Raw genomic sequence first — 26,080 nt, forward strand, 5'->3', positions numbered from 1 at the left:
TACGGCCGAAGTCTCATTACGGCCGATGTCTCAATACGGCCGAAAGTCTCAATACGGCCGATAATCCTTTAATCCCCAAGTGTCTCATTACGGCCAAAGTCTCAATACGGCCGAAGATGTCTCATAACGGCCAAATGTGAAAATGTGTATTGTAACCTGCATTGATATGCAATGTCACAGCCAGGTATGGATATATATTCAGCAAGGTATCAGGCATGCACTGTGCCCTTAGGGCCCTTATCATATTTATATACACATATTGCGAGACAAACGGTATGTTATCATACCACAGCACAATGCAACATATTGTGTAATGTGTACTCCCACAAGGTAGTGTTGAAGTTGCTGTGAAGCAGGCTACTATGTGGAGTTAGCTACTTGTAGAGAGCTAGATGAATATTGGCTTTGTTGTGACGCTTTTGGAGCCATCCTACAGTCACTGGCCAAGACGGAACACCTATCTCAGTCGATGTCAGTTTATTTCCATTCGCCTTACAATTGTACAATTCCTGCTTCTGGAATGAGTAAACCTGCAAGAAGCGAAGAGCAACCATGAATAAGCTAGAATATTAAAAAAAAAAAAACACACACACACAAGCATTTCTCTCTACATGGCTGGTTTTAATGTGCACAAGCTGCACATGTGTTGATACGTGTCTGTTATTTCATACAAGGTTAACATAAATCTTCATCTAGACAAAAGAATGACAAGCCTTAAAAATGTGACTTCCAGGTAAACACAGAGCATGACCATGATATGAATATAGGTTCAGTAGTTCATTCCTTTAATGGAAACATGTGAATATCAAATAGTGATACATTACAATTCATGAAATGATGCATGCATAACTTTCCATTTCTGGTTTCTTTTTTATAAAGGTAGTGCACTAATTAACATTTGTGCACTACTACAAAATTTCTCACTTCACAACAGAACCTTATGATGATCTTAACAGCTCACCTCTTCGGCCAGGGCTCCCTGGGCAGCAACATCCTATTAGCCATGTTGTTGTTTTTCTTTTTCGGAATCCTCCGTGCAGCCACATACCATGCCTGGAATGGAAAACCAGCTATAAATAACAATGTATTTGAATGACTTCCTCTTGAAGTATTTATTCTAATCAGATATGCTTTTGTGCCTAGTATGGTGCACGAAGGCACATAAGTACAACATTTGCAGACGTTCGACGTAAGCAGTTCAAGGAGATCAATTCAAGTACGCCGACTTGCGCTTTTATTTTTGAAGAAATACGACGACAAATTTTAACAAATTAAATATGGCTCACAATGATACGAGTAAATGCTGCTGTACGGTGATGTATTGTCGGTATCTTATCGTCTTCGAATAAATTTGTTGTTCCTAAACGCGCAACCAACTAGAAACAACGCAAACCTACGAATAGATACCGAGTTACATCTATTACAGGCACTTCGGCTGTTTTGATTCATTTAAATTACTCGTATGAGAATCCAACTATGTGTGGACAGCACACTACTAATCCAGACAACCTACGAAAGCATTACTCACCAGAATTCCTGCTGGACTTGGTCAACACTGCGCGATATACGTTGGGGCTGTGGCGATTCATTCAACTCGATTTTTAACGGAACAACAGGCGCTGCTCGAAAGACAACGACGGAAAATAGAGAGCCGCTATAAAGTCCGCTAATTTGCACATTACAGCACTACAAATCGATATGTGAACACGTCGTAAACAGCAACCACTCGCTCACACAAGAAACCAGTGTAGAGCGAGAAATGAGGCGACCAGGCTCTACTGAGGTTGATGGGTTTAATGACGGTTAATGGCGATGAACCGAAAACGAAAGCTCGGGTCACGCGCAGTGCTGCGCGTAACCGATGGCGGTGCTGGTGATGATTATGACGCTGCTGCTACAGGGCTCCCCCCCGTGGCGGATGACAAGGCTGGCGAGGAGGGCCGAGGTTGGCGGAAAGGTCGGGCGCCGAGGCCAAGGAGTGCAGGAGCCGGACCCGAGGCGGCGGGCGGCTCGTAGTGTGCGAGCTGCGGCGCCCAATGCACTCGACGTGGAGGGGGAGGAATGCTGGAGACAGGAGGTGAGGACGGACGTAGGGAGGGCGGGTCGGGCGATACCAGAGGTGCCGACTCCAGGAATGCGGGCTTGAGCCTGTCGATGGCCACAGTGTCAGGTCCCCGCGGAAGATCGAGGCGAAAAAACTTCGCGGCTCGCGAGATGACCTTGTAGGGGCCGTCATAGGGAGGCTGCAAGCTGGAGCGCACAGAGTCCCGGCGGACGAAGACGTGGGTGGCTTGATTAAGGTCGGGGCTCACGAACACGCGTGTTGCGGGACCGGAGCGGGTAGGCGTGGGCTTGAGGTCCCGGAAGAGCTGGCGGAGACGGTCGATGTAGGAGGAAGGGTCGTGCACGAGCGGGGCCGAGGGGGTGAAGAATGATCCGGGAAGGCGGAGCGGGCAGCCGTAGACCATGTGGGCCGCGCTGCAGTCATCCTGGCGGATCGCGGCGCGAAGGCCAAGCAGGACGAAGGGTAGACGCTCGGGCCAGGTTGTGTCGCCGTGGTCAGTGGCGCGGAGGGAAGCCTTGAGCTGCCGATGAAGGCGCTCGACCAGGCCGTTGGCAGCCGGATGGTAGGCCGTGGTTCGGATGTGATGGGTTCCGAGGGCGCTGCACAGGTGACGGAAGAGGGACGATTCAAACTGGCGTCCTCTGTCCGTGGTTACAGTGGACGGGACGCCGAATCGGGAAACCCAGGAGAAGAGGAATGCGTGGGCCACCGTCTCTGCCGTGATGTCAGGAATCGGCGTTACCTCCGGCCAGCGGGTAAAGCGGTCGATGCACGAGAGCAGGTAGCGGTAGCCTTTGGCCAGAGGAAGCGGGCCGACCAAGTCGATGTGGACCTGGTCGAAACGTGCATCTGGCGGAAGGAACCGCGATGGAGGCGAGATGGTGTGGCGGTAGATTTTGGACCGCTGGCAGGCTAGGCAGGCCCGCGCCCAGTCACGGACATCGGCATTCATGCGAGGCCATATGTAGCGCTCTGCGACGATCTGCGACGATCTGCGACGATGTTGAGCTGGTGGAGTGCTGGTCACCGTTCATGATGGTGGAACGCTAAGACATCACGTTCGGGTCACCAGTTGTAGAGCGAGAAATGAGGCGACCAGGCTCTACTGAGGTTGATGGGTTTAATGACGGTTAATGGCGATGAACCGAAAACGAAAGCTCGGGTCACGCGCAGTGCTGCGCGTAACCGATGGCGGTGCTGGTGATGATTATGACGCTGCTGCTACACCAGGTACCCAACGTTGCTAGACACTATCCGAACTCCAAAGTGAGAGTAGCAAAACAACAAGATATCAAAACACGAAAGGAAGAGTATTTATCCCCCTCCCTTCTATAGCATGCAAAACGTGATTTGCGCTGAGATGAACATATATGTTCATGACGCGAGTAATTTTCACTTTTCACTGATCCAAAGGAGGTCACGTGGGATTGCTTGGCGTTTGCGAAATTAACAGCAATGAAAATGGCGAAACGAAACTTGTGAATCGTGCATTTGCTCTTCATGGTAGCTGCCAGAAAATCGAATCAAGCTTATGGGACACTGGACTACAGGTATGTTGGCATCTTTTTCATTCCTGCATATCATTTCACATTACATTATACGTGAATACATGGTGTCATGTCATGGGTGTCGTGTCTCACGATGCTGGGGAAGTAGTTGCATGGGGAAGTGTGCATGGTTGTAAACTTTTAATTTTGGATCGCGTAATCGAAATATCAGCACCTTTCGCATTGTGGCTTGCATGTGACCAATCAAGTGCTGTTCCCTTACTAGCGCTTCCTGCAAACGACAAAGCGAAACATGTGGGAATGTATATTTTTGATTACTCATATATAACAAGGAAATGTATCGTTTTCAGGTTGCTGCCACTACTCCACGTGCCCGCAATTGTCTTGCGTGTATGATTACACTAACGACGTCGCCCACCACGGCGGAAGTGTTTTGCGTACACGCGTTTCAGCATGAAGCCTGCAGGTAACATCTGATGCTTACCCTTCGGGTATTCTGAATTTACATATTGTAGCTTAGAGGAATTCCGAATGCCCAGAGTGACACACACTTATAACATTGTGACATCAGTGCAGTGGCATAAGCCGTAATATAGTGCCCCACGAAAATGAACGAGGGGCAGTGGTTTATCCAGCACGATAGAGGGGTGTTAGAAAAAATTGTGGGGGGAGGTCATCATTATAGTTACGTCATTACAGCTTAACATATCATTACAGACGTATCTGAAGCTGAAATCACAAGGGCACCCCCTGTAGGGGGCGCACAGGCAAAAAAGTTAGGGGGTGTAGGGGGGTCTGGGTAAAGCACTGACGAGGGCGACTCCTCCACCCCATGTCAAGCCTCATAAAACACCTCCTGAAATACTTTCCTGGCTATGCAGCTCATCATTATGACGTAATTGTCATTGTTGTCCATAATTCTTGAAATATGTTTTGAATATATGAAAAAAAAAGTCTGCTTGACAGCATATGTCTCATGGTCATCATCAAACAAAAGCATATGTCATTTTGTTCTGTGCCTTATGTACTTTTTTTTAAATTTCAGGTGGACGTAAATTGTAGAAGGCAGCTAGTGGGGGAGAAGATCATGGTCATAGGTCATATGGCTCCTGGAGCTCCCAGTGGGCTCCCTTGTGGAGTACTTTTCAGAACACACACACAGTTCGCTCACAGAACCAACGAGTAGGATGTTGCTTGAATACTGAGAGAAAATGGCGTAACACATACAAATATCATGTGACACATATGACAATAAAAACATTTTTCACGAGGGATGCATGAAACACTGTCGCAATATTGTGTGCATGAACCATTGTGTGTGACACAAGCCGTGGGGGCACACCGCCTCGGACACATTTTGGAAAGCATAAAACACAGTATATACACAGCTAATATGGTGGATGCTTCTTTTTTTCTTTTTGGCCGTTATGAGACATCTTCGGCCGTAATGAGACTACCTTCGGCCGTATTGAGACTTTGGCCGTAACGAGACACTTGGGGATTAAAGGATTTTCGGCCGTAATGAGACTTGGGCCGTAATGAGATGTTACCGATTTCAGGAGCAAACACACAGCAGTGGAGCGCTGCAAGTATGAACTTCTATGCAGTGTTGTACCCGCTACCAACGCGAAGTAGCGGAATACCGCTACACGCTACTCTAACAAAAGGTAGCGCAACACTAGCGTCGTTACAAATTTGAAAAAGTGACGCGATACCTCTAAAACTACCAAGTACATAATGCATAAGTGCGTTCATGCTTTTGCCAGGGCGAACGCCTCCGAGTGGGATGTACAGCCTTCTCAACGTTTGGCATATACTGCACCAAAGCTTAAGTCTCACAGGAACTAGGAGTTACTGTTGTACGTTGCTTACACCCTGCTTCCATTCTTCCGGCCACACAACGGCTTTTCCTACAGAGGCTTTGAATATACGAAAAATTACGTTTAATACGCTTTTTCCGGGAGTATGACTTCGTCCGCAAGAGCTTACTCATGTGAGATCACCTCCGCAATGAAGCATTTACAGAAAAATAAGACTAGACACGTCAACCGCGTCGGTGATACGTTTCGAGTGCAATGACTACGGCCATATCTCGTTCCGTTTCCGATATATTTGTGAACTCCTGTTCCATAAGACGCGACGCTTTGTTTACCTGCTTCGAAGTATGCAAAACGCAGTTTGAAATGTGCTACCAACCCGCTCACACTACTTATGCAACTGATTGTATGACGAAAACTATATATTCGTCTGGTTTGTTTCGCAAATGGGAGCTACAAAAATTAAAAATGCAGAGGACAACACAATATTCCATTGTTCTTAGCTAATGGTTTTGTTTAATGCCATGTTAGCGCCGCGAAGCAACTGTGGCTATGAACGGCGTATAGGCGTGGACAGATGGAGACAGGACAGCAAGAAGGAGTGGGGGACAGAGGGGTTGGTATGCTTCTTGGGCCGACTTCAGGGGGAACTGTGCCGACATTGAAAAGTCTTCGGAAAACACAGGGAAAACAACAAGCAGCACAGCCGGTGACAGGATACGAACCCGTGTCACCTCCCACTCCCGCCATGGAAAGCGATCATCCTAACCACTATGCCACCGGAGCTGGTGTGCTTAGCTTACGAGATTTAGTGACATTGAGGAAGATGTTTACATCAGTCTGCCTTATTAACCAGGAACTAAAAGGAATAACAATTAAAAAATTCTGCCGCGCCGTTATCTCGCGTTTTGTCTGTGTTCCACGTCTTCCATATTATAAAATGTAGCGGTAGCGGTTGCGGAGAAAGAATCCGCCACATCCATATGTGTATCGGAAATACCTTCTTACGTTATCAATTTCAAATGTAGCGGGAGCGCTACTCCGCTACTGCAAAAAGTAGCGAATACGGTAGCAGAGCTAAAAGGCGCCTCTATGTACAGCACTGCTTCTTGGGGCACTGCATTTAGGGGCTGACTTAGGAAGGTAGATTCCTCACCTTCCTCAATGAATGTCGGCACGGAGTGTGTAAAGTTTGGGGAAGCTACCTGGAAAAAATCTGAATGACGAGTACTGTTAATTAGTGCGGCGGAAATGCGTTAGCGTTGGACGTATTCTCTTACGTATTTCTTCCGGTTTTTTTTTTTTTTTTGCGGCAGTCTGAGCAATTCCGCACGCCGCCATCTATGGGCGCTCTGGCGCGACCGGATGGACTTAACCCGAGGCTAATCCCTGATTGGCCACTTGCGCGCGTCGTCCCAGCCTCTTCCGTCGCCCAAGGCCGCGTTGCTATCGTTCGACGCCGCTCGCCAAACGCCGAGGCAGGACGCTGGATAAAACGCCTCACCACTGAAAGTCGAGTACAAAGCCAGTAGTGTATTAAAGGAAGAAGAATAGCCAAGGCTCTTTGGCTGCACTTGGAGTATGTGTTTATAATTGCTCGACGTCGCCATGCCAGCACTGGACAGCTGTTTTGTATTGCCCACTGTAGGATGGGACAAGCGTAAGTTTGCCCACATCACGGTTCAAAAATAGTACTGCCCTCGCCCTAAATACGAAGAGCAGGCATGCACTACATTGTCTCCCTCCGCGACAGCTGTTTCGGCCTTATTGAGCCATCCTGAGCAGTGTGCAGGCAGGCGACATTTAAACACGTAAACACATACTCCACGTCCAGCCAAAGAGCCTTGGCTAATTTTCTTCCTTTAATAACCTACTGGCTTTGCACTGGGCTTTCAGTGGTGTGTCGCTCACCGTGACGAGACGACATCACGTACCACGTGACCTTCTGACGCCACTCGCTCAAACGTTGCCTGCCTGCGCGCTGCTGACTATGGCCCAATAAGGCCGAAACAGCTGTCCAGTGCTGGTATGGCGACTTGAGCGATTATAAAGGCAGCGCCGAAAGCCGAAACGTCGTCGCCCGTCCCTAAGTGGTAATAAACTCCCATTTTTGTTTTCCTGTAAGCTCTTAGTCGTCTTCTTATTCTTCCTGTTTATATATATACAGGGTGTCCACGCAAACTGTGAACATATTTTTAAAAAATATATATAACACTTTTTCCAAGATGACATCAATTGCAATATAGCATATGCTGAAGGGCACTCCCTAGGAGGGCATTAGCAAAGTCCAAAGGCAATGTCTTAATTCACTTTAATTAATTAACTTGTTAATTATAAAAGCGACACAGTTGTCCCAGTGAGAACATCTGTTCCTTTCGGTCACCTGATATCGTAGCCGTTTTCAGAACAAAAATCCGTTCGATAGATCGCCCGCAAAAAATTAGTGAAGGAACGCCATTTTTTCTTTATGTTGTTCATTGCGCATCTTCGCAGACGCGTATTTCCTTCATCCCCAACGTGAGAGGGGAAAGGAGTACAGGGCCGCCTCATGCGTCGAAGATGAGCTTTAACTTTCGGAAACAAAACAAAAACAAATGTATCGGGTGACTCTATCGGAACTGGCCTTATCTTGGGTTGCATTTTCTGTTTCCTTTTAATCTTTTTCCAGTACGCGAGAGGCGATAGTGTGCTCTTTCTTCCTCTCACATTGGGGGTGAAGGAAAGACGCGTCTTCTACGAAGCGCAATGAACAAAATAAAGAAAAAAATGGCGTTCCTTCACGATTTTTTTGCGGGCGATCTATCGAACGGATTTTTGTTCTGAAAACGGCTACGATATCAGGTGACCGAAAAAAACAGATGTTCTCATTGGGACAACTTTGTAGTTTTTATCATTAAAAAGTTAATTAATGAAAGTTAATTGAGACATTGCCTTTGGACTTTGCTAATGCCCTCCTAGGGAGTGCCCTTCAGCATATGCTATATTGCAATTGATTTCATCTTGGAAAAAGTGATATATATATATATATATATATATATATTAAAAATCTGTTCACACTTAGCGTGGACACCCTGTATGTATGTACTCTCGTCACCCCCCCCCCCCCCCTCAACTCCGAGATTGGCGCGGAAGGGTGGATGGTAGAGACGGAGCTTGCTAATGTGGACAATATCCGTAGTGGGGCCAAGGTGTTGTATTGGGGGCTCCATTTCTAAGGTCACAGGTGAAATTTTCCTGGTAACAGTGTAGGGACCCACCATGACAGCCACTAGCTTTCGCGTGTTTGCCTGCCAAGGTGTTTCGTAGAGGACAAGGTCACACGGATTGAATTCCGTTGGAATAAAGCGTTTGTCGTACATTAACTTGTTCTTCTGGTGGTAAGCGAGTGAGTGGAAAACGGCCTTTCGTCGTGCTTCGTCTAAGGATGGTAGGGAGACAGAAAGAGGAGGCTGATACGGAGGAATCCCAAGGAGAAGAAAGCTAGGTGCGAACTGTGTAACCTCGTGGGGAGTTCGGTTGTACTCGTCGATGACATCCTTAAGTAGCTGAGACCAGGGTGTCTGAGGCGATTCCTTTATCGTGCATTTGAGTTGAGTGATTATGGTTTGATTTCTTGGCTCATTAAGACCATTGCACTGGGAATGCTGAGATGATGTGAGCTGATGTATGCCATGATTCTTGAGAAATCTCTTGAATTTTGCGGTGAATCCGGTTCCCCGATCCGAGAGAAACTTCTTTGGAGTGCCAACGGCGAATATTTCTCGTATGCATGAGATGTATGCGCCAGCAGCTTCGTTCGTATGTGGAAATGGCCATGCATACCTTGTTGCATGGCCGACGACAAGATGGATGAATTTTTTCTTCGACCCATAACTTACCAGCCCTCCTATCGTGTCCATTGCTATCAGGTTGAAAGGTTGTTCTGCAGGTGGTAAAGATTCCAGGCTGCAAAACGTCTTGGTGTTTAACTTTCTGCAGCGCTGGCAAATATCACAGTGCTTTACGTATGTGGACACGTCAGCTATTATATTCGGCCAGTAGTAGTGCCGTCAAATGAGACTTATGGTCTTTTTGGTACCAATATGGCAGAAGTCTTGATGAGCCTTTTGAAGAACCTTTGTTCGGGGGGATGCGGGTACATAAATTTTCCAAATGTCACGTTTGTTTACCATGGAAACGCCATCAACTAAGTTATATGGGCCCTTGGGTCTATCAGTAGAATTAACTTGCAGTTCTTTCAGCGCTAGTAGCTGTACAATTGACAATTGAGACAAAGTATCGGCTTCCACATTTGCGGATCCTTTCTGATATTTGAAGGTAGCATCGTACATGGATAATTTTGGAGACCATCGGAACAGTTTTCCAGTTGGCTTCTTGATAGTTTTGATCCATTGTAGCGCGGCGTGATCTGTTACAACCATGAAAGGATGTCTATATAGAGGTAGCAGTGCCACTTCTCAAGTGCGTTAACACTATAGCAAGACACTCTAGCTCAGTAACGGCGTAGTTTTTCTCATGTTTCCGGAGTTTTCTAGAATGGTATGCGATGCGGTGCTCTGCTCCGAGGTCGTCAAGTTGTTTAAGTACTGCGCCAATACTCGTTGAGGAAGCATCGCAATAGGGTGTACACGGTCGGTCAAGGTCGTAGGTCCGAAGAACTTGTGCATCCGTTAGATGATTCTGAAGCGCTGTGAACGCAGCTTCACAGGCTGATCACCATTCCCACATAACGTTCTTTTGTAGAAGTGCTGTAAGGGCCGTGTAAATGTCGCTGAAGTGCGGCCTATATTGTCTGTAGACATTAACTGTTCGCAAGAAACGGTGGAAGTCTTTAACACAACGGGGAGCAGGAAAATCTTTAACGGCTTGCACGTTGCTCCTCTTAGGCGACATTTGTCTGTGGGAAATCGTATGTCCGGGTAGTCAATGCTGATGTAAGCAAGCTGACACTTTTTGAGTTTTAGCTTAATGTTTTCTGCACTCAGGGCCGTGATCAATGCATGCACACCCTCCAGATGTTCCTTAAAAGTTGCAGTATGGACGACAATTTCATGAAAGTAGTTTACAACGGATGATGAGGTCAATAACGGACATGATTATTCTTTGAAATGTGGCTGGTGCATTTTTAAGGCCGAACGACATGATCAACCATTCGTCATGGCCGTTATGAGTGACAAAAGCAGTCTTCGGGATATCATCGGGATTCATTGCCACATGCCAGTATCCAGAAGCAAATGTCGAGGGTAGTGAAATACCGAGAAGGTCGCAGTGAATCCAGAACGTCGTCTATACGTGGTATGGGCTGGTAGTCAGGCACGGTAACAGCATTTAGTTGCGGTAATCTATGCACATCCGTGTTCATCGCGAGAATAGCCAGAAGACGCATAAGGCGAGAGAGAGGGTCTGATGAAGCCTTGGTTAAGCAGAAAGCCGACTTGCTTCTCAACCTCTTTCTTATTTGCGTGTGACGTCCTGTATGGGCTTCCGTGAATTGATACGTTATTGGAGAGAGTGATGCTGTGTCGCTCGATGCTCACGGTTCCGATATCGATTTGCGACTTAGGGAAAATCTGGGAATGGCTCCGGATAAGGTCATCGAGTGCTTCGTGTTCCATTGCAGTCAGGTGGAAATATGTAGGAGAGTTCGCCGGTTCGAGTACTACGGCAGGATCAAGGACGTTGGCACTGACGCGGGGATGTGCAGAAAGTGGTTGCTGATTCAGGCGCAAGGTGCCTTGCGAAAGTGTCAACGAGGGCAAGTGCAGCGTGAGGCCAAAATGAGAGGCGTGGTCCAGCCTGAGTAGTAGTCCAGCTTGCAAGCCTCGAAGTACGTGAACTTCTACTTCTTGGAGGACACTGTCAATTCGAAGATGAATGTTAACGCGACCCAGGGTATGAGCTGGTGATGTGACTTGATGAATGCGTATACTGGAGTTCCGAATGAGCTGGAGTTGAAGTTCATTGTAGACGTCTTCGTTGATGCAGGTTATTGTTGCTCCTGTATCAAGAAATGCGACTGCGGAATGATTGTTGATGAATGCTTCGAATCTGATTACCTTGGGTCGCCTTCCCCGTTTCCCTGGTCCTCACTGATGGAAGAAACACAATGCGGCCGGTAGGGGCACGCATTCTGCCAGTGAAGCTGTCCAGTGAGACCAATGTCAGCACACTGGTTGCATTCACTCTTTGGGAAAACAGGGTAACTAGGAAACCAATTCTTTGCTGAAATAGGAACCTAATTAACAGAGATATTTTAATCAACTTTATAATTATTGACTTTAGGGAGCACATTGCAATTGCAATATTAAAGCCTGGTCACCACATGATCCGCTCGAACCACTGATGAAGCACTAAAGTAGTCTGAGCGCGTGCTATAGACCTGAGTATTTCACCTCGGCCGTCCGCTGGAAACTCAAAGTGACCGCCAAAAGAGCGACCGTGACGTCGATATGTCCGCCCTCACTTACCGTAACAGCAAAACAGCTTCACGATCTTTGTTTTCTTTCGTTTTTCTTTTTTGCTTGCAACGAACTTTGCGCATCACCACTACACATCAGCGCTTATCGTACCGCGGAAGGGAGCAAGAGCTGTGTCTGGCAGAATGAAATGACTGATACGGCAAGCGACTGCGAACACATGAAAGAACGAAAAGAAGGAAAATAAAAACAAAACAAAGATTGTGAAACGTATCGCGATAAGAGTTTGCCAACATCGCGTATGACGTTTTTCTGAGGGCGTGTGTACCACTTAAATTTAAGAGTTTTTCTTTTAATGTACCTCTTGCGCAAGCGGTACATAACCGTAACATATGCGTTACCTGGTTTAGAGTGAGCTTCAACTTCTAACCTGCCGAATGAACCTTCGAGTACCACTCTAGCCATGGGCAGACAAGTGCAGCTCTCTTCCATAGCCTGCTTAACCAAGATACACTTGCCTGTAGTCGTCTGAATGAACACGCGATGTGTGCACAGCGTCCACAGTTGCGCTGCCTTGCCGTTTTCCTGCATCTTGTACAAATAAAGAGCCAATAATTTCATAGTTTCGTCCTCTTCCCCGCATTACGAAAAAACATATTCGACTCGGGGCATCCCCTAGCAGGCAGACCTGGCTCTCCGCAATTATGACACACTGCTGGTTCATTCGCCCCGAATGCTCTACTGCGATCCGGATTAGGCTGACCTCCTTTACCAGCACTACCTTCCGGCTTTTCGTCTGATGAGAGCTCCCTTTTACTTCGTTATTCCTTTGTCTGAACCGTTTTCTTTGGTTTTCATAACTTTTACGTCATTCAGATCCCTCACCTGCGATCTATCTACCTCTTCGCTGTAAGAAGGTATTCTTCTGCTAGTTCCGACGCTTTCTGAGCAGTCTTCACATTAGGCTTGCCCTGTATCCTAAATATGACATATGTTCAGGAATGCAGCTGGGCGATTCCATGCGAAATGATCCAGCGGACCTGCTCGGCCCCCCACAAAACGATCCCAAATTTTTACGAATTTTTTTAGCAGTCCCTAATAATGCAAAACGACACAGCACGAAACATTTCTTCCCAAATCTCAATGTGGCGGGTGCTACACACGAGCAAAGTTCGCAGCGCTGGCGAAAACCGTGCCTGGCGTGAACGGCAACTGCGGCACATAGATAGCACCTAGAACTGTGCGGTTTTCTTTTGCGTATAGAGGTAGCTATGCTCTACACAGCGTCCAAATCCCGGTTGTCGTGCTGTAATAGGTGCAAGTATACAAAGGCCGGAAGTTTCGCAATTTTCCTCCTACTTTGCGATTTTTTTGTGGAAAATCAAACCATTAAATTTTAACGAATATTTTTTCCTGCCAAGGCCCCAAGGAACACTGTTACGACGACGACGACGGTGATCTTAGCAGCGGCAGGCGCATGTCACGCGCATTATCATTCTGTCATTAAATCATTACCATCCTGACGCTGTGTCTCTCGCAACATTTGGTGGAGGTGCGGGGCACCCTTCGTTGAAAGCGCTGTTGTCGTGGCCATCTACGCCCCAGCCCCGACCCTATGACGAGACGACGCCGAAGCCCCGAAGACGCCGAAGCCCCGAAGATGCCCCAGCCCCGAAGACGCCCAACGACGCCCACGACGGCAGCGCCCAGTGAGGGATACTCTCGACACAGACCCCGTGGAGGCAGCACAGCGTCAATTCACCAGCGCCACATCATCGCCCACCTGCACACCATTTGTACGTCACCGCATCGGGACACATCTCCATCATTCGCCCCACCGTTGCCTTGCTCATCATCGTCGACACCTGTTGTGCCCCCCATAGCATTGCATTCTCCATCTGTCGTGCCCCGGAGGTCACGCCTCGGGGAGGGGGGCAATGTTACGACGACGACGACGGTGATCTTAGCAGCGGCGGGCGCATGTCACGCGCATTATCATTCTGTCATTAAATCATTACCATCCTGACGCTGTGCCTCTCGCAACAATACTTCAACAGGAAAAATCGCCAGACACGTAACTTTCGTAGACATTGCAGGAAAAAAAGAGGAAGTATGGGATTTTTCCAAAATTCGCTACAATCGAGCGTAAAACACGCAATGAAGAGGTCGGAAGAGACTCCTGAAACCAACGCAGTTTTATAGAACGAGCCTTCCTCTACAACATATTAAAAAGTCTCCAGGGTGTTCTTCTTCTTCTTCGCGCATAGCACGGGGCAATTGGCCACGGAAATTCATCTGGAGGCTACGTCGGCAGCAACCGCTGAAGCGTTCCTGATGAGCTTTCGTAGATTCGTTTCCAGAAGAAGACTACCGACAACCGTTTATTCCGACAATGCTCTGAGTTTCAAGAAGGCCGACAAAGAACTTCGCATTCTATGGAAAGCGACAACAGACTCAGATGTCTGCGGGTACTTCACGCGTCACAAAATCGCATGGAGATATATCCCCCCTGGAGCTCCCTGGTGGGGAGGATGGTGGGAGAGGTTGATCCGGACCGTGAAGAATACACTTCGAAAAGTTCTTGGGAAAGCTTGCCTACAGTTCGAAGAGCTGCGAACGTTGATGACAGAAGTAGAGTCGGTTTTAAACTCTCGTCCCATCACCTACGTAGGAAACGACCCAGACGAGTTTGATGCTCTGACACCGTCTCACTTTCTTTTGGGCAAAAGAAGTATTGCGCTACCTCCATCGGTCACCTCATCGAACAATGACTGCTCGACCACAAGAAAGGACGAGTTTACGCGTCGGTTGAGATACCGAGAAAAGGTCATGAATAATTTTTGGCAACGCTGGAAGCGAGACTATTTATTGCAACTACGATCAGCTCATCACTTTTCCTCATCCTTTACGACGAAGTTAGCGGTGGGCGATGTTGTCCTCATCGAGAGCAAGTTGCCACGGAACATGTGGAACTTAGGAAGGGTGGTGAAGACGTTCCCTGGGCAAGACGGCACAGTGCGATTATGTGTCGTCAAACACACTAACGGCAAGTTCGTCACGACTGCTGCTCAACGCCTATTTCATCTGGAAGTTTAGAACTCGTCATTCGCCGCGGGAGGATGTGGAATATTTCAATGAAGAGGAAGACGATGAACGAGAACGGCTAGCGCGCACTTTTGATTACGAGCTTTTGGGCATTCTCAGTTTTGGAACTGACCGGTAATAAACGTAGGGATTCAACGCTCTTCAGGTCTCCTATATTTAACAATTTTTGGTGTTTTCGTATACAGGAGAAAATATGTTTTTTTTTCTTTTTTTTGTTGTTGTAGAGGGTATTACGACCACAGTGACCCACGTTGCATGTGTCCAGTGGGGTGCTATTTTCGTTTCTTGGGCTCCTGTTTTAACTCTTTTTATTTTCAATTTTTCTCTGGTCTGGTTGGGTTTTAATGAGCAAGCAATATGCTGTGGCACAGACTTCTGCAGGGTTACCATAGCCTTTGCTTCTTTAGCATAATATGCGTATTCCATTCCTGGGTGGTTAAGTTTCTGGCATTGTTTCCGGTGTGCACGGTGCCAGCAACGGAGATTGGGGATTAGCGGTGATGGACAGGTCTAAGTAATACTTTTTGTCGTGTGAGCTAAAGCCCTGCGCGGGTGAGCTTTTTCACATCCGCATCCTATCCGAAAAATCCGCGTCTCCCACGGCACGCAGCAATACTTCAGTTTCTATGCTCGATATATCAGGCCAATTTTCCAGGAAATAAACATTATTTCCCGTCAGCGCAAAACAGCAAAAAGAAACAAAAAAAAAAAGGCGGGGGGGGGGGGGCAACAAAAAAGCTGTCACCAAACTTCATCCACACGGGCGACTTCCTCTCTCTGAAAACCCCGGAGCGGCATAGCTTTTGTAGCGAGTCCTGAGCGTCCATGATGCTACCAAAGGATACACGACAGCAAGTACAGATTTAGCTTCCACGAAAGATTATACGGCACCAAGCACAGCAACACATTTTGCACCAAACGGGATAAGTAGAGTTTATTGCACGTGAAACGCAAGATCGGCGCTGAACGCGCACCTCGACTCGAGACGCCACAGCCAGAGATCTCTCCCAGATGCGCGAGTGGCTTTCGTACACCTTGTACTCTATCTTCTGTACCTAGTGTGAAGCAAACTGATGGCGGAATCTCGCGGTTTATCCGAGTCTGACCCGCTCCTGATCCGGCGCCATCCACGTCCGATCCGCAGATCACAACAAGCGTCCATGTTTCATCCGAACCCAGACGTTTCTTGCGGATATCCGCGGGTATACGCTTCAATACGCGAGTAGTGCAAGGCTTTATATAGCTGTGAGCCTCACTGGAACCTAGGACAGCATGGACGATGGACCACCACCACGAGATTCCGTCATTTCCAGTACTGCCATGTAAATGACTTTTTTGCACGTTCGTCTTTTCCTCTAGCGTTATAATTTGTTAGACTTTTCGTGGTTAATATTTTTGCTGAATTGTTCAGCATTTCAATGTGACAGTTAAAGGAAAGTTTCCTTAACTGAACCTGCGTCCACGCGCCTATAATATTCATACTGGTGAATTGGAACTCCACAGAGCTCAACTGGAGCCATGTTCCTTTGGTCCGGGTGGCTGTCATATTGAAAACCAACCAGAAAAAAAAAAAAAATCGGAAATACGCAGAATTAAAACGGGAGCCCAAGAAACAAATATAGCACCCCACCGGATACACGCAACGTGAGTCTGTGTGGCAGTAATACCCTCTACTACAAAAAATTATTTTCTCCCGTATACGAAAAAACACCCTCGAGATTTTTTAATATGTTGTAGAGGAAGGCTCGTTCTATAAAACTGCGTTGGTTTCAGGCGTCTCTTCCGACCTCTTCATTGCGTGTTTTCGCTCGATTGTAGCGAATTTTGGAAAAATCGCATACTTCCTCTTTTTTTCCTGCAATGACTACAAGGATTACGTATCTTGCGATTTTTCCTGTTGAAGTATTCCACGGGGCCTTCTTAGGGAAAAGTTAAAATTGAATGGTTTGATTTTCCACAAAAAAATCGCGAAGTAGGAGGACAATTGCGAAACTTCCGGCCTTTGTATACCAGCACCGATTAAAGCACGACAACCGGGATCTGAAAGCTGTGTAAAGCATGGTTTCCTCTATACGCAAAAGAAAACCGCGCAGTTCTAGGTGCTTTCTATGAGCCGCAGCTGCCGTTCACGCCAGGCACGGTTTTCGCCAGCGCTGCGAACTTTGCTCGTGTGTAGCACCCGCCACATTGAGATTTGGGAAGAAATGTTTCGTGGTGTGTCGTTTTGCACTATTAGGGTCAGCTGAAAAAATTTTCGTAAAAATTCGCGATAGTTTTGTGAGGGACGAGCAGGTCCGCTGGATCATTTCGCGTGGAATCGCCCCGGGCGATTCCACGCGAAATGATTCAGCACTTCCACACTTCTTAGCAAATATGTAATGCTGCACGCAATATCTAATGCTAGCACACTAATTGCTTTGAGTGTTCTCAGGCCTCTCAAATGGAGCTACCTCGTGCATACACTGTGCCATGTCGGCAAGAACATAAATCAGATTCACTTTACTTTTGAAATTAGCACTTCAGTGCTTCATGTGACTGCAAGAATGGTATCCCCTAAACAATAGGCAATAAGAATGATTTCTAGAACGTAATTAGCTTTGTAAAACAAAAACTTTTTTTTTAAATATATTGCAAAAGCCGGGTGACGACCTCATAATGTAACATCCTTTACTGCAGACACCGGCTCAACACAACGATTAAAAGCAAAGAGCGTTCATGTTTTGCCGCCTATACGGGTGGCATCATCAGTACAACAGAGGCCAAAGACGGGCACATCAGCCTACTTATCTAGGAGGGCGTCCTACACATCCGATAGGGGGCCATGATTTGCATTACAGGCTGATGCGTCACGCCTGATAAACCAGGACTCTAGGTCGACTAATTCGGCCCTGGATCGAGTAGCATTCGTAGCTCTGGCAACGTCCCTTCTATGCTCCTTTAGTCTTGTCCCACGTCTTTTGTCTGTCTCGCCAATGTAGGTTGCATCACAGTCTATGCACTCAACTTTATATACAACACCGCTTTATTCATGAGCCGGGGTGCGATCTTTAGGTTTTCTGATGTGGCTGCCAAAGTCTACATCTGTTTAAACACTGGCTTAATGCCTGATGGGCACAGTACCGTCCGAATGGTGTATAAAACACCTGGGATGAAAGGAATGCGCACCACCGGCTTGACTCCTTCGAGGTTGTTTTTGACTGTTCTCTGTTGTACCGATGATGTCCCCCGGATAGGCAACGAAACGTTTACTCTGTTTGTTCTTAATTGTTGTGTTAAGCCGGTGTTTTCAGTAAAGGATTTTACATTATGAACTTGTTTGAATGATGATTAGTGGGCAACTTCATACCTTGGGCCCCTACTCTAACAATTGCTTGGGGTAATGCGGTGAAATGGAATAATGAGCCTTGTAAACAATTTACTTGGCAGTATATTTATTTATCTGTCATAGGTTGAAGATGCCAGAGTGGTGTCACATAACGGAGGGGTGTGCATACAAGACTGGTCACCAAAAGGCCTTGCTTCACACTAGATTAAAATGTGATGCGACTGTAACAGGACAAACGCTGCATGGTGGTGATGTGACAGGTTCCCACGAATTGTTGCCACTGTTGCGGTTAGTTAGAAACTGCATGTCCAGTTAATGGTAGCTGGATCAAATGTTAATGAGGCTAGTTTGGTCAACAAGCCACCATAAAGCAAAGTGTCAAAAGCCGTTACAAAATAAGAAAATACTGCATCTATGTGGACCCAGAATCAAGACAGTATAAAATGCAGTGAACGAATTCCAGTATGTTAGCTTTGCCTGAATACCCCTTTTCTAAAGCCACGCTGGAACTTAAAAAAAAGAAATTGATAGACTAAAGATGGTTAACAATGTGCTAGTATATGATGTGCTCCATTAGTTCACAGGAAACCCTCAAAGGTGGAGCTGGTTAGTAGAAAGAAGAAGCATCGTTGTCACCTCTTCTGAAGACAGGAATTAGCGTGACACCTATGTCCACGACTCAAACACATACAAGTCACCTTTCACACAGATTAACGCATCTTCGTTCTGGCACTTTCACCTTCAAGTGTTCATCACTGTTCAGTGGTTTGTCATACTTGTAACACAGATCGTAATTGAAATGTAGGTGCAAGAAGGAATGCTCTTAAAGAAAAGTGTTTGGTTTTAGTCCTCTTAATATTTCTAAAAACGAAAAGAAACTCCAGAGTGACTATTCTTCTGAAATGAGCAACTCCATAACGAAAGCAAAAAAATATATCTGGCCATATCATAGTATCCAACTGAAACGTGGCACTTCAATTGAATAATGGCAGTTGAAGAAAAGGTACAATTGTTGGCATTGTGTGGCTGGTGTCAAGTTTGCCACACTAGGTGTTCAATAAGAATGTACAGTAAATATGCTATAAGTGGCGTGCTTAAATGACGTCACATCATAGCTGTACCTGTGCTTTTTCCCTCTTTCTGGTGAACCGACGCACCCCGCCTATACGCATGCTTCTTTTCACTCTTTCTGGAGAGCCGGCGCACGCCCGCGCACACCACCTACAGTATCAAACATAGAAATCTTACGTATAGGGGCTAGAAGGAAAGGCAGGGAAGAGGTTCGGAGGAGAGCAAAGAACTTTGAATGTGCTCGGAGGCAGCCATATTGAATCAGCCGAGGAAACGTCGCGTATTTTTGCCCGTGAAAGGAGGCGCAATTCCGAAAACTGTTGGCAACGCTTGCTTCGCCGCTTCCGATGGCAACGGATTTTATCACGGTCCGCCCCTATCCAGGCTTGTAGCCAAGGCTGGTCGAGACAGCGGCGGAGACCGCGTCCCCATGTGGCGTTCGTGTCGTGTCTGTTTTTTCTTTCTTTCGAATTTTAGGCAGGGTGTCGAACCGATCCCGAACCCGAACCGAAAACCGTACCCGAACCGTTATTTTTGCCGGAACCGAACCCGAACCCGAACCGAAATTTTCATGACACTGTTGAACCCGAACCGGAGCAGAACCGTAAAAAAAATAGCGGTAACCGGTTCGCAACAAAACGGTTCGGACATAAAAGAAGTCAGCATAAGAGTTCCTCTCTATCCCCGAACGAAGACACATTGGTATCATCATCACGCGCCTATATCATGGATTTCAGAAATTTTCACCTAGCAGTGAGGCGACGACGTATAGTAAGTATACTTTCAGCGTCTTTTTTACATGTTGAAGCGCAGTTGTCCTTGTGAGCGCCGCGGCATCTACGCTTCAGAGACGAGGTGCCACGCGGACGAATGAAACAGGAATAGAGTAGGCCAGTTATGTAGCTCTACAGGACGAATATGCGATCAAATAAGCGCCCAAGATTTCCCTTCACACGTGAGCAGTACAAATTAAACAAGTCACAAACATGAGAAGTGGAAAAGGAGCGTTACGCAGAACGGTGCCTGTTTGATTGGTCGTGGCTTGAAAAGTAAATGTGGTTCTGCTTATTGGTAGTGCAGTTGTGTCGTGACATATTGCCTTTGTGTTATGGATTAACTAGTACACTGCTGTGAGCTCGGACAGAGTAAGGATGGCAGGCTTATTTTCGACATGCTTCAGTACGGTTTCAGATCGATTCGCGTTGCGAAGGCAGTGTGCCGGCTAGTACTGTCGTCTATGTTACGCTGTCCATCTTATTAGGCTTCCTTTAAGTGTATCTTGCTGGCACTGTGCGTGTGAAAAAAGAGATTTTGGGAACAGAAAGTAGCAGGACTACACCGCTTCAACAGCGTGGACTCTATTTGCAATAAGTGTTTATCCATTCCTCATTTCTCTCGCTAAAGGGCTACCTCACCGCTAGAGACGTCAATGCAGACAACAGCAGTAAGCTATTAGCCACGCATTTCCTGATAAAAGCATTTTATGGAACATATAAAACGGAAGCGTTGACGGCTGCTAACCGGTTTGCGAACCGGTTCGATTCTTGGCGTGGCCGAACCGGAACCGAACCGGAACGAAATCAAAACAACGCGAACCCGAACCGAACCCGTATTTTTTGCGGTTCGACACCCTGATTTTAGGGTTTCATGGATCAGGGCTGTGTGTTACTGGTCCAAAAACCTTTTTTTGTGTGTTATGTCTGGTGTGTGCTTAGCGCTCTTAGTGCTCTTAGTGTGTAGTGCTTAGTGCTCTTAGCGCTCTTAATGTGTCTTAGTGCTATCGCATGCGCTGCGACAACGGTTGCTGATTCAATATGGCGCTCCCCTCGCCCGTACGTCCCAGTTTCGGAGGTTTCCTTCTAGCATACTCCTTAAGATTTCTAAGGTATCAAAAGCACAATGATATACACGCTCAATATCTGGTGGAGACATGTGAAACCAATATAACACATACTAACATTTCAAACTTTCGTCGAAAAGGCAGTTCAGGTCAGCCGGATTCGTCAGACTCGATACAAACCTGGTAGACTCGACAAACAAACTCGATACAAAGCCAGTAAGCACAGTGTGGAATGACTGTTTCATATTTCGAAAGCAGAGGTGCAGCCACCACGACCCTTCGTCATCTCAATGCTTCACAGCGGCATAGTAAGAAGCCGTCAGAAGGAGTCAAGCATAACTTGTGTTTATGACGTGGAGGTTTCTGTGGAATGCGCAAAAAAAAAACAAACGTGTTACACAACAGCTACCAGAATGATCGGATGCACTTGCATGGTTTGCAGTGCGTAGACTTGGAACTGAAAAATAAATGTACTAACCTTGTTGAAGCTACTTTTCCGTCAGGACCACACGAGAGCACACTTGGTTTCTTTAGATAAATGTTCAAAGAATTCAACCTCAGCATTAGCAGTACATCCTCAGGTCCCGATGCTCCTTTGAGATGCAGCAGACAGAATTTCGCTGACGCGAGTCACTGCCGTTGCGGTTCGTTGCTTCGCAGCAGATGAAGAACAGTACGCTGCAATGATAGGTGAAACGTTCAGAATATGGCGAGCAACTCAACACCCACTCAATGACCGGAGAAAGGCAGGATGAGCCAGGAATCACACAAGTTCGCCAGCTCGTCATATGGCAGCCATTACAGCTGACCGGATACAGAACCATATATATGGAACGCCGTGCACAGATCACTGACCTCCATTTAGAGAAGGTTGGATAGCGGATGGGTGAGGGTATCGCGGGAAAGGGTATGCCAACCGGCCGCCATATTGCGGTGCTCAAAAGAGGGACTACAGCCCATAGGAATGCATGTAAGCTGTGACATGTTTTGCTGTTTGTGAGCGCTTCCTTTGATGCTTCGCTAAAATTTTTGCCACGGGTCGCTGCAGAAATCCCTCGTGATTGAGTTCCTTACGTTTTTTGTGTGAAATCCCGTCACGTACATGTTATTTCCTTTGTATTTTGTACTCGTGTGAGCGCGTGTCTTTCCAATTTTGTACTTTGAACTTCCATTATGTGATTTGCTGGTTTTGCGTGGTGTTGTATTTGTTGTGTTACGTTTCCTTCGTGGTCTGTCAGCGTGTGCGCGTATTGCTTCTCGTGTTTCTCCCATTTCCTTTCTGCTCGGGGGTCTGAAATGCTAGGGAGCAGTGTTCTCAGAATTGAGTCGTGGCATTCAGCAGTGTTTGGCACATTTGTTTATGAAACTACCTTAATATGCTTATGAATGTTTGGGCATAAACATTATGATTTGCACAGGAAGTTTAGATATGTCTAGGTATGACATCCGTGTAGTAAAGCACTTCCAAAGGACTAGAGTGATATTAAGTATGTGATATAGAGGCTATATGACGGTAAAAACATATCGACTAGAAAAGTGTGCACTAGGAAGGTAAATGGCGGTAAAGACAGTTCAACATGACTAGGGGTAGAGTGAACATGTCATAAAAAGGCTAAGTAGCAAGGTCTGCTGGTGAAAGCTCCAGCACCAAAGTATCACAAGTCCAGTTGCAAAGGCAAGTTTGAAACAGTCAACCAGGTAAGTGAACAGAGTGCATTACTGGTTGTTGAATACGATCAACCTTGCAATTTCTTTCGCATTTCCATTCGTTTCGCGCTTTCCTGCATTGAACAATTTATGCCATGAATTGCGGCAGGGATGACAAGGCTGATCCAGGCAAGCAATCGGCAATACCGTGATCGCCAAACTCAGCGGTAGATCCCACACCTGACAAGCGCACTTCAACGCCTGCTGCGTGCTGAGACCATACAAGTGAACTGCAGGAAGTCTGGACTATCACAATGACTCTATCCAGATAACGTACTGCTTAAAGTTTAACGTTTAGGTCTTGAGATACGAGTCACAAAGTGCCGCGCACATGCTTCAACAGCAACATTTTGTCACCTCGCTCGCAGACTAATAAATCACATTTCTTTGTAAAACTCAGTCACTTATTTGTGAAATGTCGTCCCCGGTGCCTTGCCAGTACGGGCAGTACACCCATAACCACAGCAGGTGGGTATGACACGATAAAAGTGCTACGCAAAGGCGCATGCAGAATATGCAGCTGCAGTCGTGGACGGCAATGTTTTGAGCTTCCCAAGATGGCGGCCGGTGACCGTACGGTTGCACCCTCAGTCCGCTATCCAGCCTATTACTGTAGAGATCAGTGGCACAGATTGAAAAGGCAATCGTAAAACCTAATGCTGGTGATAAGTGCAGGGTATATTTTTTCTTTTCGCGACTCTGTAACAAAAGCACATTAACATATAAATGCCATTTCACGAAGGGAATCGACGGGGTATTGCGTGACTACGTGACACCTTTCAGACAATTGTGGGCGTTGCAGGTGGCCCTCGTGTTGACGTCATTTTTGTTGGTGGGCCGGGATGGGTATTCTATATATAAACGTATGTTTTCTCGGTTAGACGCTAGGCGTGCTGCACTCGGATGAAGTCGAATGTTTAAAATTCGCACTTAGAGAAACCGTAGGCTTTTAATGCGTTAATTTTCGCATGGAGAGTCGTTGTTGGGTGCCTTATCGACTGCAAGTACGAAAGTGCTCCCACAGCTTCTGCTCAGAGTCCCTTTAAGTACTTCCGTATAGTCTTGACGCAAGGCAAACGAAGAATATCGTTATCCCGAAGAAAGGAGTGTCGGGCTGCATAACTGTAGCAGAAGGCACGTCAGAAGCCATTCTTCGGTGTACCGTCGGCTTTTTTGTTACCGCTTTTGTTGCGGCTATACATTCTTTGACTGCCGTCAGTTGTGCGCAAGAGGTGTCAAGCCTGTTAGGTTTGCTCTGAAGGTCCTCTTGGGAAACACCTTGCAGACGTTCGCGGGCTACCTTGAGCTCTGCAGAGGTGCTTGGACCTATTGTAAAGCCGATTTCTCGAATTCTTCAAGGCATACTTAGCTCGGCGACTGCAGCTAGTTTTTCACGACCTTGACTGCGAAAGTACGCACCAACAACAGGTCGGTTCACTGTCTGTCTCTTTTTAAGTTCTCTCTTCCGACGGATCCGCGCGGTAGCTGAGAGGTTCACGCATTTCTGGCGTGCTGTTCCGTCAGCGCTGACAATTAATGAGCACTTCTTGTGGCGCCATGTTTGGGCATGTCAAGGTACACACTCATTGGTTCAATTCCAGGATATTCGTTTGGGCTTGCTCCACCAGCACAGAGCTTCATATTTGATCGACGCGCTCCAGGAGGCACCTCACGTCTTCCAGAGTTGACACAGCACAGAGCTGCTCTTCTGTAGCAACGATTTTTCCGAGTAATAGTATCTTAATTTTCATTGTATCATCTATTTCTACAAGTTTAGGAGCTGCCAAGCCTGCACCGTGGCTCAAAATTCCTGAGCAGCATGCCCTCCTCAAGCTAAGTTGCAGTTGCAAGGACACAACACTTTTGACCCCGTTCATCTCAAGTCGATGAAACCCCCACCTTTGTGACGGCACCCATGGTAGTCTTACGTCGTTCAACAAACTTGCAAATGTAGAAAGGGTATCCATAGTTCTTGGAGGGCTATGGTGCGCCTCACCTTGTGCCTGCATCGAGTTCGTGCTCAAGGCCACCGGAAACTGTTCAAGCGAACCCTGACCGTCTTCCAACGGTTCTTGACTGTCTGCGCAAGACGGAGAGTTTCTCCTCTTGTGTGGTGGCAGAAGTTGCTGGCCTGCTGGTGGTTGCTGGTGGGTGCTGGTGGCCTGCCCGCGGGCCGGGCCGGGCCGGGCTTTGCGTTTTTTATGCGGGCCTGGGCCGGGCTCTGGTTTCAGCCACCGGGTACGGGCTTGACAACGCCGACCATGGTCGGGCATGTACGCCAACATATTTGGCGAGACTGGACAGCTGAATTTTAATGTCACCTTTACTTTTCCTTTTTTTTTTTTTTTTTTTGTTCATTGGGTATGGTGTATCATGGTATTCTCATCTGAGAACTATCACTTTATTATATGTGATCATGCTTATTTCGTGTAATGGGTCTGGATTTCACACGTGCACTCACACGTATTTGGTGACGTTTGGTGTGGCGCGCGCGCTCAGCAAGTCCGGCACGAGGGTCAGTTAGGTTAGGTATTCTGACATATTTCGTTCGCGTTAGTGTTCGAGAAGAGGGAATAACACCGATGCATGCGCAATAGAGCGGAAATGAGTCTCTCTTGACCCACAAGGTACATACATATCCACCACTGCACTCCGCCACTGCGCGCTGCCTTCCCAAGCAAGCAACCAAGCAGACAGCGGCTTGCCGGCAGAGAAACACAGCCTGTAAAACACAGAGCGTACATCCTCACTCTCCACCAATTAGCTGGGTCCTTTTCCTCGCAGCGCTGTGCTCTTTCAATACGCGGATTTGAAGGGAGACCAGAGCAGAGACAAGAGCATAGCGCACGTCAAAATAACCCCAGGTGGTCCAAATTATCCGCATTCCTACCCTGCGGCATGTGCAACATGTCACCACACTGCGCAGACAAACCTTACGTGTAACATCACAGTACCACAGTACCATTTGTGCTCTTTAGTAAATCTAAATACGCCTCCGAGCCTCGAGAACACATAGAGCAGAGGCGGGCTTGGACCGGGCCTGAGCATGGAAACAGTCGGGTACGGGCCGGCGGAGTCGGGCTCGGGCCGGGCCTGGGCTGGAAATCTATAGAAGACGTCGGGCCCGGGCCGGGTGCGGGCCGTAGCACCCGGGCCTGGGCCGGGTACGAGCCTGAAAATTAGGCCCGTGCAGTGCTCTAGTACGTATCTCCTGAAAGACACTTCA

General features: G+C 47.2%; 1 long non-coding RNA gene across 1 annotated transcript; it reads right to left on the minus strand.

Moving 5' to 3' along the window:
• Positions 1-462: 462 nt before the first annotated feature.
• LOC135384097 (uncharacterized) lies at positions 463-1,692 on the minus strand. Its single transcript, XR_010420251.1, has 3 exons — positions 1,529-1,692; positions 962-1,053; positions 463-530 (listed from the first exon to the last, which is right to left on the minus strand). It is a non-coding gene; the product is annotated as an uncharacterized LOC135384097 (long non-coding RNA).
• Between the last annotated feature and the right edge of the window lie 24,388 nt (positions 1,693-26,080).

Source organism: Ornithodoros turicata, chromosome 2 (assembly GCF_037126465.1).
Source record: "Ornithodoros turicata isolate Travis chromosome 2, ASM3712646v1, whole genome shotgun sequence".
NCBI classification, from domain to species: Eukaryota; Metazoa; Arthropoda; class Arachnida; order Ixodida; family Argasidae; genus Ornithodoros; species Ornithodoros turicata.